We start from the raw sequence: 21151 nt of genomic DNA, 5'->3' as shown, positions 1-21151 counted from the left end.
CTGCTTACATGCTGCGTTTTTCTCTTGAAATCATCCACCAGTTTGCCTTTAACATGCTCTAAGGTCAGCTCATCATCTGGCCGTGCATCTAGTGCAGTCATGAGTGTGTCAAAACTCTCTGGAAGACTACTTAATAGAAGTGCTTCATCATGAAAATCTTTAATTTCTTCTCCAGTACCTCTGGAACGCTCCACAATCTCTAGGGTTTTTCTTATATAGTCCTGCATATTCTGTCCATCACTTAGCTTAGACTGATACTGCTTTCTCATGAGATAAAGCTTATTGCTGAGATTTGATCTTTCATGCAATTTCTGTAACACATCCCACATCTCCTCTGCAGTACTTGCATATATGCACATGTAGAAACTGCAGGAACGTGGGATGTCATCACGGACAGGAGGCAGATCAAGAGTTAACAGGTTTATTGACAAGTAAACTCCACACAGGGAGTAGCAGGACAAGGGGGAGGTGATCAGGAGAAGGGCAGAACTGGGACTTAGGAAGAGGTAGGACAGGGACAGATGATAGTTCAAAAGGAAAAGGCAAATACTTATCAGTCTGTAGTCTTTTTGATTGCAGCGTCTCGGTTCTCCAACGGTGGCACCGGCAACAGCGGCAAGTGACGTCTTAGAGGTGTCTGTAGAGGACAGGTTTCCAATTCACGGAGAAGAGGAAGAGTCTCTGAAGGGCGTGAGGAGCTCTCACACCCAGGAACTCCAAACACTGTGCTAGTCCAGTACAAGTAACTGCCGGAGCGAAGCTTCACTCCGCGGTGTATTAAGAACTTTGCTGGAAGGCTATGGCCTACTCACCTGCGGCTTGGAGTGGAGAATGGGCATTACAGTCTCTGGTCTCGACTGTGAGTCACCTCTTGGCACAGAGGATAGCGGGGAACAGGCAGTCCGTCGTCGAATTCCAGCGGATCTGTATACAGGTAATCAGTCACGTCGGCCTGCGCTCACGGGATGTTCTGCCTTCACGGCCAACACTGTACCCGACTGCCTGCTTTTGTTTCCCACCTGCACTCTCATCCTCTTCCGGCACGCAGCGTTTTTTATCTCTGCCCCACCTACCTCAGTCACATGCCATGGTCAGTCCCTCTCTGGAAATCTTTTCCCTTGCAAAATTGGTGACAGTCCCGGCAGCTCCGGAACCGGAGTGAGAAAGGTACCCCCGATCTTGTTCTTCCTCTTACACACAGTCTGATTATCATCTACACTGAGGGAGATCGTGCTTTCAGATCCTTCTCTAGCCAATCATCTGGCAATGGATGAGGCACTTGTTCCTCAGTATATTTCCACATACCTTCTCTTATGAGCAGCACCTTCACCTTGAATTTCCAAGACTGGTAGTTCTGGTTAGTGAGGCTTGGCACTGAGAACTTGACAGGATTGGTGCTAGTGGACATCTTTTCTGTTGCTCTGTGCTGCTTTTGCTCTGTGCTTTTGTTGCTGTGTTACTCTGGGATTCTGTGTCACTCTGGGCCCATAACCTGCTGGCATCGGATTACTCACGATACTCTCCAAGCGTGTGACAACAGAGCTTCTTTATTCAGGAACAATCAGGAACAATATATAATAAGCTTAATAGATCAGGAATTAATCATTTGTGTGTCTCTATCTGTGCAGCAGGAAGCTTCTCTCATACACAGATACGGGAAAATGGGAAATACAATCACATGCTCTCCCTGTGTGAGCCTCTGGGAGTTTTTTTTGTTCTAACTTTATGAACAGCATTCAAATCTAGCAACTGAACACTCATAGACAGGAATGGAGTTGTTGCACCAAACATATTCCAACAGTTACCCTTGTTTTCTCTTATTGAGAGACATACAGGTGGTTTAAATTTGTTTTCTCTTGTTGAGAGACATACTTGTGGTTTACCTTTGCTTTTTCTTATTGAAAGATTTAAACGTGGTTTACCTTTCTTTTCTATTATTGAACGCCTTGGTTCTGTATCTGGGTTTGGTTACAACTGCTCACTTAAAAGGTCTGGATTTGTGCTGAATACTGAATCTACACCCTTTGCAATTGTTAATGTACACCACTGTACAAAGTTCCCTTTTACTGTTCTTTTTAGAGTTTGGTGTTATTTTCTTCTGAAAAATATAGAAAATGTTCAATACTCACACACATATACATAAATTACCTACATTCACAAAAATACGGTCATACAGGTTATGACGGGAAACTTCCCAGGAAGAGCACCTCCTATAAAAGACAATTTTTTGGGGCAGTTTTAGGTTGTCCAATAAATGGTTTTACTCTGTAAATGCAAGCAGATACTGTAAATACTGCAGGAGATAAAGTCGTGGATGGCAGGTATGTGTCACTGAGGTGCCTGGCTTCGATGATGTAAGTCCCAGAAGAGTTTTCCTGTAACAAGAAGTTATTGAGAGGATTTTTATGGACTAAATTTTGGGTCTGGGATTTAGGAGTGACCAAAAGAGCTTGGGTGGGAATGGTTGCTCCCATATATTCCAGTCTGGGGCTTACAGGTCCTATAAAAAGCAGCTGGGTTGGCTCAGGTGGGTGTGATGTGTTGGATCTGGAGAGTAACCATTAATGGTGATCACACTGAGCCTAAAGCAGGACCTGTATTGCTGTCTGGGTGACTCTGTTGTTGCTTTGCCTTTCCTGAGAAATGACTGTGTTTTTTATTTCATTAGTGCGGGAAAAAAGCTATTTTTTATTTGAGAACTCTGAAAGTCTATGGAGTTTAAAATAACTCACACTGTTTGGACATAAGTCCCTGCTATCTGCTTGAATTTTAGTGTCTACCTGGCAGAATGACACCTACAATACATATATTCACATTTATTCATATTATTGAAACTTATCTTTCAATACAAATAGAATCATAATAGGATCAATAAACAGTGGCACATCTGATTTCTTATGGTTTTCGTTTTTTCAAAGCCACATAGGAATAAACAAAAAAAAGAAAATGAAAACATGCTATATGATGACGATTGAGTAGTTTTTAAAAGATGCCCTTAAGGATGTACAAAAATTCTAAAAGTACTAGGTTTTTCAAATATCGTACAGAAATAGTTAAATCTGTAAAAAAAAATGAATGTGCAAAATGTCTACGTTTCATTTCACAATGTGAGACAAAAAATAGAGAAAGCGAAAAGATCATCTTAAACCACATGGGGTTGGCACAGATCCTAAGACATTACCAGACTGTCAGTGACGGTTGGAGATTTGTAGCCTTTTTATGTGAAATCAAAATTAAAAACCAACACCCCTTGCTTGTTCTGTGTCAGGAGGGGATCTAAAACCAACACCTTGGCTTGAACTTCATGGATCTGCTGTGGCTTCCTACAAGTTCTCCCAGTTTAATCCTTTTTGGGAAATCAACCCTGCACCAGTATCAGATAGTGTAAATCGCATTGGGCGTAGATTAAGAAGTCAATATCCAGACGGAGGTGGATTTGGCTGTCAGACATGATAACGGCCTGAGCAGAACTCTCCTGGAATCAGATCTTTTGCTTTCTTAGCAGTAAAGTTTCAGATGCTTGAGAAGCGCGACCTGGAATGTTTAATTTACATTGTTTGGAGAAATTTCTGGAAAATCCATTTCTGCTCAGCATAAAAAATGAAGGTTGGCACTCTATAGTTAAAAATGGAATACTTTATGATAATCCTCACGAAAAGATTAAGAAGGTGGAGTGGGGCTATGGAGAATAAGGTGGACCTCTGTCATGACTCATTGTTAATCACCATGTGTCAGTGATATGTTGTCCTGGTCTTTTGGGTTGTGCAAAAAGGGAAGCCTGGCACTGGCGGGAGAGCAATCTGCAAAAATGTTAATAATACATGTATTAGATAAAACAGGTTGACCACTCACACCTGATTGCCATACCATTGATTAAAAACATCAAAGTCTTCCACTTACTTCCACATTGAATCCCAGCATGTTGGTTAGACACAACTTATCTTTCAAGAATTCATGCTGGTTGTCAGGTGTTATATTGTTTTCTGCAAAAAGGTTTTACAGGTCATCTCCTACAATGCCCTCAAAAATGTTGCAAAGTACTTATGCCTTACCGGATGTAGTTGCCTGGATCTAACTTCTTACCCTTCTTGACAAATGATACCAATTGACCTCGAATCTTGTGACACTGACCCATTTGCAAGAAAATTAGATAAAGCAGTCAAATGCTAAGCTCAACTCCCTCGATATCCATGAATGAACACAATCTCGGCCTGGAGCTTTGTCAATTTAATTTGCTCAGTTGCACATGTGGCGCCACTGAGGGTTCAGTCACCACAGAAGTACTGCACCTCACCCAGAGGTGTGGTACCCCATTCTCAGGTAAGGAGGGGGCACCTCACAGGACTCTAACACCTGCACCCAACACACACCCTATAGCAGCAGGGCACCCTGGATGTACCCTACGGGAGGATGATCTCAACCCTGCCTGGGTAGTAAAGGGTGTTGGGAGGTGGGTGGAGCTAGTAGGAAGAGTGTGGGAGAAGACAGTGTAGTTCAGTGAGAATGTGAGGAGAAAGTGAAAGTAACAGACGTGTGGTAAAGCAGCTCCCTGACAGGAGAAGCTGCATAAAGGAAAGAGACAGAAGGAAGCTCCTGGAGAGGAGAAGGGATCCTAGAGGCATAGCGCAGCGGCCATACTGCCCGTGGGGATTGTTCCATGCCAACTAACATTGGGTGGAAGGATTGGGTCGCAGTGGTGTACCGGCCCCCTAGTCCAGTGAAATAATCATCAGACTCAGCTGGCAAGCCAGAGGCAGAGGCACCAGTACCTATCTCAGCCAGAAGCCACAGTTATCTTCTCCAGAAAGGCAGCCATAAGGGAGCAAAGGAACGCAGAGAGGACTTTACCCGACAATGTCCGTGGCTGCTGGCCTGGGACACTGACTGTAAGGTGTTGGGCAGGAAGAGTAGAAACCAGCACAGTGAGATGGCTGGGAAACGCACACACTGAAGGGAGTCTTGGGAAGTTGGATCCTGATCTACCTGGGAGTTGACTGAGCCCCTCACCTGAAGGATGCAGCACCAAGCGGGCATCTGTGTGCACCAGAACTGTGAGTAAACCTTTGGAACTGCACCCAGCTGTGTCCTCTAATTATTCCTGTGTTACCTATCTAACAGCCATACATGTTTTCTATTACAACTGCCCTGGGACCAAGGTCTGCCTGTGGAGAGCTATACCAACTCTGCTGCATTATCATCAGTCCCAGAAGGATCTGCACTGCAGCTCTGGTCACCTTTGACCATAAACCACAGGTGGCATCATGAACACTTATTACAAACTTTATAAACTTTATCCATTGTAAATATCCCCTTTTATTAGAAGCCAGGGCCCAGTGTGGGCAATCTGAAAATCACATCTGAAACCAGATAAAAAGGGAGAAGTTGACTAAATCTTTGCACTGTGTGTCTGTGTGTGCCACACAAATCATGGAGAACAGAAAGTGAAAAGAAGTTTACAACCCATAGCACTGTAGCTAATTTCCGTGGACATGGATGGGAGAGAAAAATTGCTGAAAGGTTGCAATGCAAGATAGTCCTTATGGTGGATAAGCATCCCCAATCAAGTTACAAATAAATTTAAGCCGCCCTGCAGTCTCAGAGTGCATCAGTGTCAGCGTGAACTATCTGTACACATACTGTATTAATGAAATCAAATGCTATGGCAGGAGACCCAGAAGGATCTCACTTGCTGACACATAAACATAAAAAAGCTAGAGTGCAGTTTGAAATTGAAATTTTTTTCTGGATTCACTTAGTCATCCATAGAATGTTCTGTGTTCTGGGGCACATTTCTCTGGTATATAAAACTACAAAAAAGTGTTCAACATTTTTCTGGATTCAATTAGTCATCCATACAGTTTAACGTATAGCAGAAGCAAGCGAGACTCCCGAGGGAGTGACAGGAGGAATGTCAGAGCCAGAGGAAGGTGGCAGGAGCCTGTGGTGCAGAACTGGCTCTTTCCTGGAACCACCAAGGCCCGTACTCAGGCTGCAGCCTTCACCGCTAAGATTCTGCCAACTGTGGATGGGAGAGCCAAGATCCAGGGACTGGTGAGCGGACTAAGCTGGTAGGAACTAACAAAAGACTGACTGGCACATCCAAGCTAGTGTGAATAAGTGCAAACTAGGAGCAGCCACATCTATATAAAATATCCCAAAAAAATTGCACTCTATTGTGCTAAAGCATGTCAATGTGAATCTCAGTTTTGAGATCACCTTGACGCTGATTGATGAGCTTCCTTAAATTGGCCAAATTATGTGCTAAGCGTCTCATTTTTTCCTAGTTTTCAGAAGCAGTATTGCTATTCATATTTCATATATTTCACATTGACATGCTTTAGCATGATAGAGTGCAACTTTTTTTGTATATAGACAGGAAGAGACAAGGAGGCGAGCCAGAACCAGGACTGCAGAAATGCTATCGGGCTTGCTAGCCACAAGGTACCAACAGTTGATGTCCTGGGGGAATTGTTAAATATGACTGGCAGCAGAGATGGGGGTCCATAGAAGAGTTTGGGATCCATCATCACATCTCGTTCAGCCAGCAGAGAGTAGAGACACTATACTTGCCTTGAAGGCTGCAAAACCTGACTTGAACAATGAATGGGCATGGGAGAGGCTCATCGAGGTGGCTAGAGACAGGGCTGCTACCAGTCCGAGGAGAATGTACTGTCCTTGGGGTTCTCCACCTACTATGTAGGAGCAGGTGATGGCGCAGGTGATACAGGGGGCTGTCGTGAATTTCTATATGTCGGGGGCTCTGACACTACCCAAAGCTGGATCACTTACAGCCCAGGCATGTGGGAATCGAGCTCCAGGGAGCAGGTAAAGGCAGTCTTCCCAGCCTCCCAAGGAAGGAGAAGAAGAAGCGGACACCTGAAGAAAATTACTGTATTACCCGCCTTATATGTTTTTTGCACTTTGTGCAAAGCCGTTGAGTGTAGGAGTACAGCAACTAAACTTTAAAAATATTTGAATGAGGTACACAAGTTGTTGCTTTTCAATGTTCTATGGATGACTGGATGACCCTCCTTATAATTTTTTTCTGGCTTTGCACTTTCTGCAAAGCCTTTATGAGTGTAGGAGTGCAGCAACTACACTTTAAAAATATTTGAATAAGGCTATTGCAGTTGTTGCCTTTCAGGTGTTTACGGATGACTCTCCTTGTAATTGTTTTCTTGCTGTTGTGAGGCAGTGTCCGGTGTCATATGCGAGGGTCGCTATGTGTCCCCCAGGATGAGGACAGAGTCCTATTAGACCCACTGGAGTGCCTTATGTTCACAGCAGAGTCACAAGGCAGAGATAAAAGGGAGCATGGACCTTGTCTGGTTATTTGGCCAAATAATAATAATAATAATGATAATTTTATTTCTATAGCACCAACACATTCCACAGCACTTGGAACCTGAGGAAGACGGCTGTGACCGTAGAAACGCGTTGTGGGTATTGGAGGAAGAATTAAAGCTGAGTTTTTTACCCTTTTTCTGGTTTCTGCCTCTCCTTTAGCGCTCCTATAGACCGCTTTTTTTGTTGTTGCTTCACATTGAATTTTCCTCTCTGAGGATCAGCAGCAGGAGCAGCTTGGAGGGCAGTTGCTTGTGGGAGAACCTGCATTTGCTGGGCGGTGCTGGGAAGCTCCGGGATCCTTGGTATTCACTTACGGCTGGGATCGGTCTCAACTTCACATCCGGAAGCCAGTGAGAGATGGACTGACCAGGAGAGTGGAGGTTGCTGACAGCCACATACAGTGCCCTTCTGGGTTGCGAGGACACGCTCCCCAACTACCATTCACGTTCACACCGTGGTTGTGCAAGGGTGGCACAACCCTGTAAGGTGAGCACCCGGTCGATTCAGTTAGGGAATTAATTTAAACACAGGTACACTCATTGCGCCTCTCTTTGCATTTTATTTTTCAGGTTTCCCTTAGAGGTATTGTCAGGAGAGGTCGAGGAGTTCCCACCGATCCCTGAGCTGGAGTTGTCCTCTGGTAAGTTCGGGACAGCTCTGCTTCAGGATCCCACTTTGACACGGGCACAGGAAAGAGTAATCGAGGAAAATGAGGTGGCTCAGCAACCGGGTGCGGAGATGGAGTAACTGTAGCAGAGTGCATCTTCTTGAGAATAACCACCGATACATAAGTGAACTTCACTGAGCAAGTTATCTTGAGTAAACAGTATTTACTTCATATGGGTAAACATGAGATAAGAATTCAGTAGCACACAGTCGATGCTGCTGGCATAATACACTCAAAAGTCAAAGTAAAAGTAACAACAACAATAGAGAACGTCCCTCCCCACAACATTTAACTTCACAATCGCCATCTGCTGCAAGGCTAGTGTAAAGTCCTCCCTTCACTTATAATAAGTCCTGATCTGTTGCATATGTCAACACCCTTTCTCAACAGTAAGGACTTATTCAGTCAAACCCAACTTTTTTATTAGTCTCTGGTGTTTATCAGCATTCAACGCCTTCGTGAAGATATCTGATGTCATCTCTTCAGTAGGATAATCCTTCAAGAAATGATACTTCACATTTCCCAAGTCTTTGATTTCGAAATGTCACTTCAGGATTTTTAGAATGTTTTCTTTATCTCTTTCTTGTTCAGAACAAATCAAAATGTCGTCTACATATATGAGTACATAAATCCATCTATTCATCAGTCTTTGTGTGTACAAGCATGGATCAGCTTTGCTTCTCTGAAATTTTTAATTTGTAAGCACTTCCATGATTTTCGATTCCACGCTTTAGCTGCTTTCTTTAAACCATATATGCTTTTCTGTAGTTTGCAAACTTTGGGTTTCTTTCATCTTTGAATCCTGTAGGTTGTTCCATGTAAATGACTTCTGTTAAATCTCCATTCAAAAATGCTGTCTTTACATCCAGATGTATCTGTTCCATCTGCTTCATTGCTGCAACTGTAAGTAAAGTTCTTATTGTAGTATGTTTGACAACTGGAGCAAATGTCTCATCCATATTTTTGAGAATACCCTTTAGCTATGAGTCTTGCTCGGTATCTTTAAGGTGTGCCATCTGTTTGGTATTTTAATTTTAAAAATCCATTTACATCCTATGGCTTTTCTTCCTTCTGGTAAATCTGTCACTGTCCATGTATTTGAGTCATGCATGGATTTCATTTCTGTTTCTGTTGCTTCTATCCATTTAATAGCTTCTTCTTAGGGAGTTTAGATATGTCTTCCCAAGAGGTAGGTACATAAATTTTACTTGTGCTTGTCTTGTATGAGAGATGTTTTGGTGGTTTACCTTTGTTTTCTCTCATTGAAGGTCTTGGTTCTGTGTCTGTTTGTAGTTGCATTTCTTCATTTTCAGTATTTTGCTCTTCATCAATTTCAACTACTTTCTCATCAGATACCTCTTCAGCTATGTCACTGCTGTTTTTCTCTTTTTTTGTGTCAATTGAAATCATGAACTCTTCATTTAAGTTTTCAATGAATGTCACACTGTTACTCACCGTGACTGTCTATTTTGGGACCTAGGATTCTGTATCCCTTGCAATTGTCACTATATCCAACAAATATTCCCTCCATGGATCTGTTTTGAAGTTTGGAACGTTTTTCTGTTGGAATGAATATAAAACTTTATATCCAAAATCTTTTAAATGATTGACACTTGGTTTCATACCTTGCCACAGATCATATGGAGTTTTCTTCAGTTTTCTGGAAAAAAGTCTGCTCTGTAGATATGTAGCTGTCATTGCTGCCTCACCCCAATATTTCTCTGGTAGTTTGGAATCTGTCAGCATACATCTCATCATTTCTGTCAGAGTTCTGTTTTTCCTTGCTGCTACTCCATTTTGTTCAGGTGTATATGGAACAGTTTTCTGTCTTAAGTAGTTTTCTATTTTGTGTCTTGTAAATTCACCTCCATTATCACTTCTGATGACAATTGGCTTCCTTTGAAATTTGTTACTCGACCTTGTTAAGTAGTCTACAAGTTTATCAAAAACTTCACTTTTGTTCTTAATTAAATATGTGACTGTGTATCTTGAGTAGTCATCTATAAAAGTCACCATGTATCTATTTCCTCCTGATGTAGTCACTTTCATGGGTCCACATACGTCAGTATGCACCAAATCAGGTGGTATTTTGCTTTTCATCTCACTTTCTTTTGGAATAGATATTCTTGTGGCTTTAGATTTTATACAACATTCACATCTTACGGTAATTGAGCAATCTGATATCTTTAAATCTTTTGTCAATTCTTTTATTTGTAGTTCCCTTATACTGTCAGGGCGTCTGTGTCCTAGACATCTATGCCACACGTGAATACAGTTCTTGTGATCATGTGTACATACCTTCATCTGTGCCTTTGGTGTGCCAAGATGATATAATTGTTCATCTGCCTTGACATTGGCTATCACCTTATTTCCTGCTAGAATTGCACACTTATTGTCTTTGAATTTTACAGTGAGTCCTTTGGCTGTTAAACACTTCACAGATAACAATCCGCCTTCCAATTTTGGAACATACTGTACAAGTATCTTTAAATCTTGTCTGAACTTGTTTGAACAGTTTAGCATACCTTGTCCTATACCTTCTATGGTTATTTTGCTTCCATCTGCAAGATAAATGGCTTCTTTCTTATCTAAATCAAGATCAGTGAAGAAATTCTTGTCACTTGTCATATGACTCGTTGCTCCTGAATCAATAAACCTACCAAGTGATGATTTCTTGTCTGTTACTTTAAATGTGCCTTTCCGATTATTCTCACATGAATCGGAAATTGTGTTTTTCACTTTCTGTGTATGCTGTTTATTTTGTAATTTTTGTTGTTCTGCTTTCCATATGGTACAGTCTTTCTTTAAATGACCTTTTTTCTAACATCTGAAACATTCTCTTGTCTCTTTATTATAGGGTTTTTTAAATTTTGTAGCTTTAAGAACGTTTCCACTGTCCTTTTCAGTAGAAGAATCATTTGTTTGTTCTTTTCTTCTCTGATATTCATCTATGAGTCTGGTCTTCACAAATTCTAATGTGATGTCTTTTTCAGGTCTTGTCTCTAGTGCATTTATTAAGGTTGTATACGAATCTGGTAAACTGCACAATAACTTTGCTGCTACATGACTTTCTTTAATGTCTTCACCAATAGACCTTAGCTGTGATATTAGTTCCATCATTGAGAATATGTGCTTCTGCATGTCGACATTTACACTCAATCTCATACTGTAAAGCTTTCTTAATTGAAATAACTTGATTTAAAATGGGTCTTTCATGTAATTTTCTTAATGTCTCCCACATTCCATTCGCTGTTTCTTCATTTCTTATGTGTATTAATTGAGCATCATCCTCTAATAAGGTAATGGTGGCTCTCGCTTTTCTGTTTTTCTTATCCCATGTCTGATTATCTTCATCAGGTCTATCTGTAGTAATTACTTCCCATAAATCATCTTTAGATAACAACATCTCTACTTTGAATTTCCATAACTGATAATTTTCACTGTTCAGCTTAGCTACTGTGAGTTTCAGCTCAGTGCTGCACATCATTTTTATATAATCTTACTTGTTTTATGAAGATTTTCTTCTTTCTTCTTGAGTTCCTGTATATCATGTGTGTGGTGATTCTCTGTAATCATCTCCAGTGTGCGGTCCTCCAGTTCCTGGGATCACGAATTCCTTTGTCCCTCTGTATCTGGATTTTTTTCAGCCTCTGTTCACTGGGTTTTATCTCCTTCTGTTTACAGAACTTATCTGCTTCTCCCTTGTCTGAGGTTATTGCATGTAATTATCTTCTGGGATTCTGTGTTCTGTGCTTCTGTTCTGGAATTCTGTGTTCTGGGTCCATGAAAAGGAAGAAAGGTCCAGCTCCAGAAATTTAAAATCCAGGATTTTTATTATATCATATTTAAAATACATTCATGGCTGCTTGTAGTCAAGTAACGGCAACAAAGTTCACCGCATGGGGATATTCTCCAGGTCTCTGTACGCGTTTCGAGCACAAGTGCTCTTAGACTCAGAGATGTGTCCGCGTTCAGAGCTTTTCAATAGTTCTTACAAACCTACAAGAGGTGAGCTGAAATTTATCTTTTTCAGTTCTGGGTCCATAACCTGTAGCAGAGTGCATCTTCTTGAGAATGACCAACGATACATAAGTGAACTTCACTGAACATCTTATCTTGAGTAAACAGTATTTACTTCATATGGGTAAACATGAGATAAGAATTCAATAGCACACAGTCTGTGCTCCTGGCATAATACACTCAAAAGCAAAAGTAAAAGTAACAACAACAAGAGAGAACTTCCCTCCCCACAATAAAGCAAACATATAACTTCACACTATCGCTGTCAGGAACGCCACACTGTACTTGCTCACTGAGCCAGTGCGCGTGTCCTGAGTGTCAGGATCCTGTCAGCGCCGGCGTGCAGCCTCCACTGAGCAGGGACTCACCCGCACTTTAGGGGTACCGGGGTCAGGTACAGCCAGAAAGTACCGATGCACAGGACCTGTGAATGCTGAAGTTTAGCAAACAGACAAGGGACCTACGGTCATGTGACTGCAAGGGGGCGGGGCTTAGCGTCCTGCTTAGTGAGATGGAAAGACACTATACAGAATTTCTCAGTCAGGCAAAACGGGGTTCATGCACAGAGATAGCCGTAACGTACCAAGGATGAGACAGAGCGGATAGTCAGGGCCAAGCAGCAGTCAAAACCAAACAGACATAGAAGGTACCAAGCAGAATCAAAAGCAATATCCAGAGAACAGACCGAGTCATACACAGATTATCAAGCAACCAGAACACAGCAAAAACACACTCAGGGGTCACCACACTATGCCAAGGGCAAGAGTATAACTGACAGGGATAGGATTGTCCTGAGGCTATAAGAAGCCTCTCCCAGAACCAGGGAGAGGCCACAATCATAGCCCCAGGTGTTCAGGTAAGCCTGCACCGGGATCACAACCTTTAACCCCAGAAATGCCAGTCATCAGCACTGGTTCCAAACATTAACCCCACGTGTGCGAGTCAAACCCGCACTGAGATCATGACAGTACCCCCATCTCAAAGGGGGGCCTCTGGACCCCCCGGCTTGCCCGGGTACTTAGCATGGAAAGCCCGCACCAGGCGATCAGCATGCATCAACCGGGTCGGTACCCACGACCTGTCTTCCGGTCCATACCCCTTCCAATGAACCAGGTACTGTACCGACCACCGTACCAACCTGGAATCTACGATATGACCAACCTCGTACTCCACCTGCCCCTCGACCAAAACAGGAGAAGCAGCAGACTCGGAGTCTCCCCGGACTGCTTCAAAAGGTTTCAGTAGAGATTTGTGGAAGACGTTAGGGATCTTGAAAGAGGGTGGAAGGCACAGCCTATACGCCACTGGATTGATTTTTTCCACAATCTTGTATGGGCCAATGAATTTGGGCCCCAACTTGGCTGAAGGAACCTTCAACTTAATGTTTCGAGTGGAGAGCCAAACCTTTTCTCCAACCTGAAACGTGGGCCCTAGTGTTCATTTCCGGTCCGCAAAAGACTTATACCTGCCCTGAGACCTAGATATACTCCGCTGAACTTCTGCCCACGTATTCTGTAATCGCAGAGCCCTCAGCCCCGGGACACCCCGAGTCCAGACGAGAAAGCTCACCAAAATGAGGACTAAACCCATAATTGATCAAAAAAGGAGTCATACCCGTGAATTGACTCACCCAACTATTGAAGGCAAATTCAGCCAACGGCAGTGCATCACACCAGTCATTCTGTCTAGCAGAGGTTAGACACCTGAGGATCAGTTCCAGGGACTGGTTAGTGCGCTTCGTCTGACCATTGCTCTCTGTCACGCCGCACTCACCTGGGGGCGGGACCTCGGTCCCGACGTCATCTCTTCCGGAGCCGCGGTCACTCCGGGGGTCCCGTCGGGTGCGCACGCGCAGCTCTCGTCCCTGGGTCTCGTCCTCCATGTCACGTTTGCGCTTGCGCGCTCCTGTCAGTGCTGTATAGGGCCGGTCCTCACTATGGTAATGGAGGACCTGACCCGGAACCTGTAGTGGTCATGTGCTTTCTGGCTAGGTCCTGACCCGGAACCAGTAGTAGTCATGTGCTATATCAGACGACCTCCCCCTAGGGGAGGTGCCTGATTATTGTTGTGCTTCCTGGCTTGGTCTGCCGTGTCCCTGCCTGGCTGTGCGCTGTATTCAGGTCCCCTGCCTTGCACTCTGTTGTGCCTCTTGGCACACGCTCTGACCCTGTTCTCTGTCTCATACTCGGTTGTGCCTCCTGGCACATGCTCTGACCCTGTGCTCTGTCTCGTACTCGGTTGTGCCTCCTGGCACACGCTCTTACCCTGTACTCTGTCTCATCCTCAGTTGTGCCTCCTAGCACACACTCTGATTCCGTGCTCTGTCTTATACTCAGTTGTGCCTCCTGGCACACACACTCTGATTCCGTGCTCTGTCTTATACTCAGTTGTGCCTCCTGGCACACACTCGGACCCTGTGCTTTGTCTCATATTCAGTTGTGCCTCCTGGCACATGCTCTGATCCTGTACTCAGTCTCTTACTCTGTTGTGCCTCCTGGCACACGTACCAATCCTGCGCTCTGTCTTATGCTCAGTTGTGCCCTCTGGCACACACCCTGCTCCTGTACTCTGTTACACCTCCTGGCACACCTGTTGCCTGACTCAGTGCTCTGACGTGCTCCTTGTACGCATCCTGCTTCACTCACACCCGGACGAACGAAGTCTCTGTACACCACGTGTTCCCGTGTCCACGCTTTACACGTTCCTGCAGACACACTCACCCACTCGGGTCTCCTGTGAGCCGGCCGCCTGGTGCCAGCAGTCGTGGTGCCTCACCCCCTGGGGCTTGCCCCTGACACTCCCTGTATAGGGGGTGGTCTTCACTACGTCAGCTCGCCCTGGGAGGGTTGGTGTCACGACCCAGAGGGTCCGCTCCAGGAGTCGTCACACTCTCAGGATGGTATGTAGACAAAAAGGACAGAGACATCCCTAATTTTTTGCAGAAAGCATGCCAAAACTTAGCCACAAACTGCACACCACGTTCAGACACCACATTCAGGGGTACCCCATGCAACCGGATCACATGCTGCACAAACAACCTGGACAACGTCTCAGCTGACGGTAGAGCGGACAGGGGTACAAAATTAGCCTGCTTAGAAAACCTGTCCATTACTACCCATACCACTGTATTACCCTTAGATGGAGGGAGATTGGTAACAAAATTCATGGATAAGTGAGTCCATGGTCTTTCGGGCACTGCCAAGGGCATCAGCTCCCTTGCCGACCGGCTATGAGAGCTTTTAGAATGAGCGCAGACCCCACAACCAGCAATGAATTTTTTTATATCCGAACCAAGGGTAGGCCACCAAAAGATCCTAGCCACCGCCAGACGTGTGGCTGAAATACCAGGGTGAGCACTCAGCTTGGATTCATGGAACTCCTGCAAGAGTTTCAGGCGAAGTTGCTCTTGGACAAACAACTTCCCCTACGGCTTGGCCGCCGGGGCCCGCGACTGGGCCCCCTGAATCTCCCGTTCCAATTCACATGAGACCTCTGCTATCACAACCCCAGGGTGAAGAATGGAGGACATTGGCTCAGGGCGCGACACCGGCTGAAAACTGCGCGATAAGGCATCAGCCTTGACATTCTTAGGCCCTTGACGAAATGTAATCGTAAACTGAAAACGGGAAAAAAAAAAGTGACCAACGGGCCTGTCTGGGCGTTAGTCTTTTGGCAGACTCAATGTATGACAAATTTTTGTGATCCGTGATCACCGTAACCGGGTGACTGGCCCCCTCCAAAAAGTGCTTCCATTCTTCAAACGCCAATTTGACCGCAAGAAGCTCTCTATTGCCTACGTCGTAATTTCTTTCCGCAGCAGAGAACTTCTTGGAAAAGAAAGCACATGGCCTGAGGTTGGTTAGAGTGGCAGGCCCTTGGGACAACACCGCCCCCACCCCCACCTCAGAGGCATCCACTTCCACGACAAATGGTTTGGACGGATCTGGCTGTACTAACACAGGAGCAGACATAAAGCTTCTTTTCAGGGTCGCAAAGGCCTCTTTGAGAGTGAGGACCAGTTTCTCACATCCGCACCTTTACAAGTAAGATCTGTGAGTGGTTTGACCACCTGTGAAAACCCCCAAATAAATTTGCGGTAATAATTGGCGAACCCCAAGAAGTGCTGAAGACCCTTAAGGTCTCGGGGTTGCACCCAATCTGCAATGGCCTGCACCTTCTTGGGGTCCATGCGGAAACCCTCACAGGACACAATTAATCCCAAAAAAGACAATTCTTGAACAAAAAACACACATTTCTCCAATTTGGCATACAGATGCTTTTCCCTCAGTCTTTGGAGAACGGTTTGTACATGATTCAGATGAGATTGACTGTCGTGTGAGTATATCAGAATATCGTCTAAGTAAATGACAACAAAACGACCAATGAGATCCGAGAATACCACGTTGATGAAATTCTGAAATATGGCTGGGGCATTGGTAAGACCAAACGGCATGACTAAATTTTCAAACAGTCCCTCGGTCGTGAGGAACGCGGTTTTCCATTCATCCCCCTCCCGGACTCTTATCAAATTATATGCCCCCAGAAGATCCAGTTTGGAGAACCATTTTGCCCCTGAAAGTTGGTTACACAAGTCGGGAATCAACGGAAGGGGGTACGTATTTCGTACAGTAATCTTGTTCAGCTCACGAAAATCGAGGCAGGGACGTAAACCACCATCTTTTTTCTTAACAAAAAAACCCCCTGCCGCCACAGGTAAGACTGAGGGACGTATGTGTCCTTTGCGAAGACTCTCAGCAATGTAATCTTTCATAGCCACGCGCTCAGGGCCAGATAAATTAAACAGATGGGCTTTAGGCAATTTAGCCCCCGGGACTAACTCGATAGCGCAGTCAAAGGGTCTATGTGGCGGCAACCTCTCAGCCTCGCCTTCAGAGAACACTTCTTCGAATTCTTTCAGGTACTCTGGAATACCTTCCAGCTCGACAGATGACACAGATACAACTGGTTCAACCAATAGTGAAGACTTATTACATAACATCGAATCATTAAACCCCCACTGAACAATCTCCCCCGTTTTCCAGTTAATGACTGGGTTATGGCGTTGTAACCAGGGCATGCCCAACACCAATCCTGCTGGTAGATTGTCCAGAACCAAACAACTTAATTTTTCCACATGGGTAGCGCCCACTTTGAGTGAAAACAAGTCAGACATAAAGAGAATTCCCTCTTTAGTGAGGGGGGAGGAGTCAATGGCCACCACTTTGATCGGAACCTTAAGTCTAACTTTCCCTATTTTACAGCATGTGACCAATTGGGAGTCAATGAGATTGATGGATGATCCGCAGTCCATGAAAGCTGTAGCGGGAAAACAACAATCGTCCACTAACAGTTCCACATGAAGCAACACCTTAGAAAACGAGGAAAAGGGTACCTGATGGTCTGAGTAGTCTCCCTGCTGACTACCCAAACCTAGTCGTTTCCCGTCGACCGGGTTGAGGATGGACAATCAGGACACTCACTTTTCCAATGTCCCGTTTTACCACAATAGAAGCACAACTGCTTTTCTCTCCGGCGTTGTCTTTCCGTTTCCTTCAGGGAGAGAGCCCCTACGTCCATGGGTACAGAAACAGTCTCTTTTCCAATAGGGAACAATGGAGTCTCCGCCTGCATCACCCCCCTGGCCCGCAGCCTGCGGTCCATCCGGACGGCCTGGGTCATGGCATCCTCGAGAGAGTTAGGTGGGGGATGTAATGCCAAGTCATCCTGTAACCGCTCGGACAAGCCTCTGTGAAAGAGTCCTCGGAGTACGTCGTCGTCCCAAGAGACCTCTGCGGCCCAGCGGCGGAATTCTGTGCAAAACCACTCAGCCGAGTGTTTCCCCTGACAGACACTCTTCACCATGTCCTCTGCCAATCGCACTCGGTCCGGCTCATCATATATGTGCCCGAGGGCCTCAAAAAACGCATTCACAGACACTCTCTCAGGGGCAGTGGGAGGAAGGGAGAAAGCCCAAGCTTGTGGGGACCCTCTTAACAGAGACATAATGACCCCTACCTTCTGACTTTCGTCCCCAGAGGAACATGGCCTCAAACTAAAGAAGAGTTTGCACCCCTCCATGAAGACCCTGAACTCCTTTTTGTTCCCAGAAAAAAAATCAGGCAGTTTAACAGGTGGTTCTGGGGACACCAAAACAACATCACTCGCCCCAGCCCCCAGAGACCGAGCAGCTAAAGCCCCCCGCACTGTCTCAGAAACCTGCTGCTGAGAACGAGCCAGAGCTTGTTGCTCCAGAGATAAACCCTGAAACATCTGACTCAGATTTTTCATTTGCTCAGCAAGAGATTGTATGGGATCCATATTTCTCAGCAGAGAAAAAAAAAAAACCCAAAAAACTTAATGGTCAGTTATAATGTCAGGAACACCGCACTGTACTTGCTCACTGAGCCAGTGCGCGTGTCCTGAGTGTCAGGATCCTGTCAGCGCCGGCGTGCAGCCTCCGCTGAGCAGGGACTCACCCGCACTGTAGGGGTACCGGGGTCAGGTACAGCCAGAAAGTACCGATGCACAGGACCTGTGGATGCTGAAGTTTAGCAAGCAGACACGGGAACTACGGTCATGTGACTGCAAGGGGGCGGGGCTTAGCGTCCTGCTTAGTGAGATGGAAAGACACTATACAGAATTACTCAGAGTCAGGCAAAACGCGGTACATACACAGAGATAGCCGTAACGTACCAAGGATGAGACAGAGCGCATAGTCAGGGCCAAGCAGCAGTCAAAACCAAACAGACGTAGAAGGTACCAAGCAGAATCCAAAGTAATATCCAGAGAACAGACCGAGTCATACACAGATTATCAAGCAACCAGAACACAGCAAAAACACACTCAGGGGTCACCACACTATGCCAAGGGCAAGAGTATAACTGACAGGGATGGGAGCGTCCTGAGGCTATAAGAAGCCTCTCCCAGAACCAGGGAGAGGCCACAATCATAGCCCCAGGTGTGCAGGTAAGCCTGCACCGGGATCACAACCTTTAACCCCAGAAATGCCAGTCATCAGCACTGGTTCCAGACATTAACCCCACGTGTGCGAGTCAAACCCGCACTGAGATCATGACAATCGCCATCTGCTGTCAGACTACTGTAAAGTCCTCCCTTCACTTAAAATAAGTCCTGATCTGTCGCATATGTCAACAGTAACAACGGCAACGGATGGTGATCAACCACGAGTTGCTATACAGGTTTGACAAAATCCGGGGTGGGGTGGTAGAACAACTAGTAGAGCCCCAGTCTTACTGTCGGGTGATGCTTGACATGACTCACTCTCACATGCTGGGAGGGCATTTTGGAGCCAAAAAGACGCAGTAGCGCATACTGCAGCGGTTTTTCTGGCCACGTATCTATGCTGAGGTCCAAAGTTAATGTGAGACGTGTCCGGAGTGCCAAATGACCCTACCCACCACGAACTACCGGAGTCCATTGGTGCCTCTGCCCGTTATAGAAGTACCTTTTGAGCAGATTGCGATGGATCTGGAAGGATCAATAGTAAAATATGCCCAGGGTCATCAACACATATTGGTAGTCGTAGACTACGCCCCCCAGTATCGAGAGGCGACACCACTCCCCCACACCTCGGCTAAACTAATAGCCCGTGAACTATTTGCCATGTTTTGTTGCCTTGAGCTACCCAAGGAGATCCTGACAGATCAGGGAACTTCTTTTTATGTCTAAGGTGACAAGGGAGCTAAGTAAGTTACTCCAGATTAAACAGCTACGTACGTCGGTGTACCATAAACATACTGACGGGTTGGTGGAGAGGTTTAATAAGACCCTCAAAGCCATGCTCAAAAAGGTGGTCGTCATGGATGGGAGTGATTGGGACTGCCCTCTCTAACGTTCGCCATCTGCGAGATACCTCTGGTGTCCACGGGGTTCTCTCCACTTGAATTCTTGCATGGCAGGCACCGAAGGGGACTGCTGGATGTAGCCAAGGAGACGTGGAAACAGGAGCCCACTCCACACAAGAGTGTCATCGAGCAGGTGGCAAGTATGCAGGACCGGATTGCGGCCGTGCGACCCATAGTAAAGGAGCATCTGTTGGATGCCCAGGCCGCTCAAAGCCGCATGTATAATAAAAGGGCCACAGTCAGGACCTTTAATGGAAAAGTGGCAGGGGCCATTTGAGATACGGGGGAAGGTGGGCGAAATGAATTATAAGGTGTACCAGCCTGGGAAAAGGAAACCTGATCAACTGTACCATGTAAACCTGTTAAAGGCCTGGAAGGACCGGGAATGTTTGGTCACGGAGGCAACTCTGGTCGTGCCAATGGGAGTCCCTCTTGCCCTTGCCGAAGACACAGCAGGGAGTCAGGTTAAAATAAATGAAGCTCTCCCCAAACAGCAGCGGCGGGAGGCTCGGGCCCTGGTGCAGCAGAATACAGACATATTCTCAGAGCTGCCAGGACAGACCTCTGTGATACAACATGACATAATGACCGAGCCCCAGCTAAAGGTACGGATGAAACCATCCCGAGTGCCAGAAGCCCGAATTCAAGCCATCGCGGCCGAGGTGAAGCAAATGCTCCAGTTGGGAGTCATTGAGGAATCCCGCAGTGAGTGGGCCAGACCCATTTTCCTAATCTCAAAACCAGATGGGTCATTACGCTTCTCTAATGATTTCAGAAGGTTAAATGAAGTGTCAAAATATGACCTCTATCCCATGCCACGGGTGAGCGAGCTAATTGAGAGACTGGGGGAGGCCCACACTGAATCTCACAAAAGGTTACTGGCAGGTCCCCTTAACAGAGTCAGTGAAAGAAAAGACCGCTTTTATAACACCAGAGGGTCTCTATCAATATGCCTTTTGGGTTACATGGGGCTCCGGCCACATTCCAGAGGCTGATGGGCATTGTGTTAGCACCTCATCAGGATTACGCTTTGGCATATTTGGATGGCATAGTCATCATTAGAACTGACTGGGATGACCATCTGTCCCAGATACAAGCAGTACTGGAGTCTCTCAGAATTGCGGGGTTAACAGCAAACCCAAAGAAATGCGCGATAGGATTCACGGAGGCCCGGTACTTAGGGTTCGTGATCGGCTGCGGGGTTATCAAGCCCCAAGTAAACAAGATTAAGGCCATTCAAAACTGGCCCAAA

The sequence above is a fragment of the Dendrobates tinctorius genome, unplaced genomic scaffold (genome assembly GCF_039654945.1).
Source record: "Dendrobates tinctorius isolate UK_male_01 unplaced genomic scaffold, ASM3965494v1 ptg000019l, whole genome shotgun sequence".
NCBI lineage: Eukaryota > Metazoa > Chordata > Amphibia > Anura > Dendrobatidae > Dendrobates > Dendrobates tinctorius.
This window is presented reverse-complemented; position numbering follows the sequence as displayed.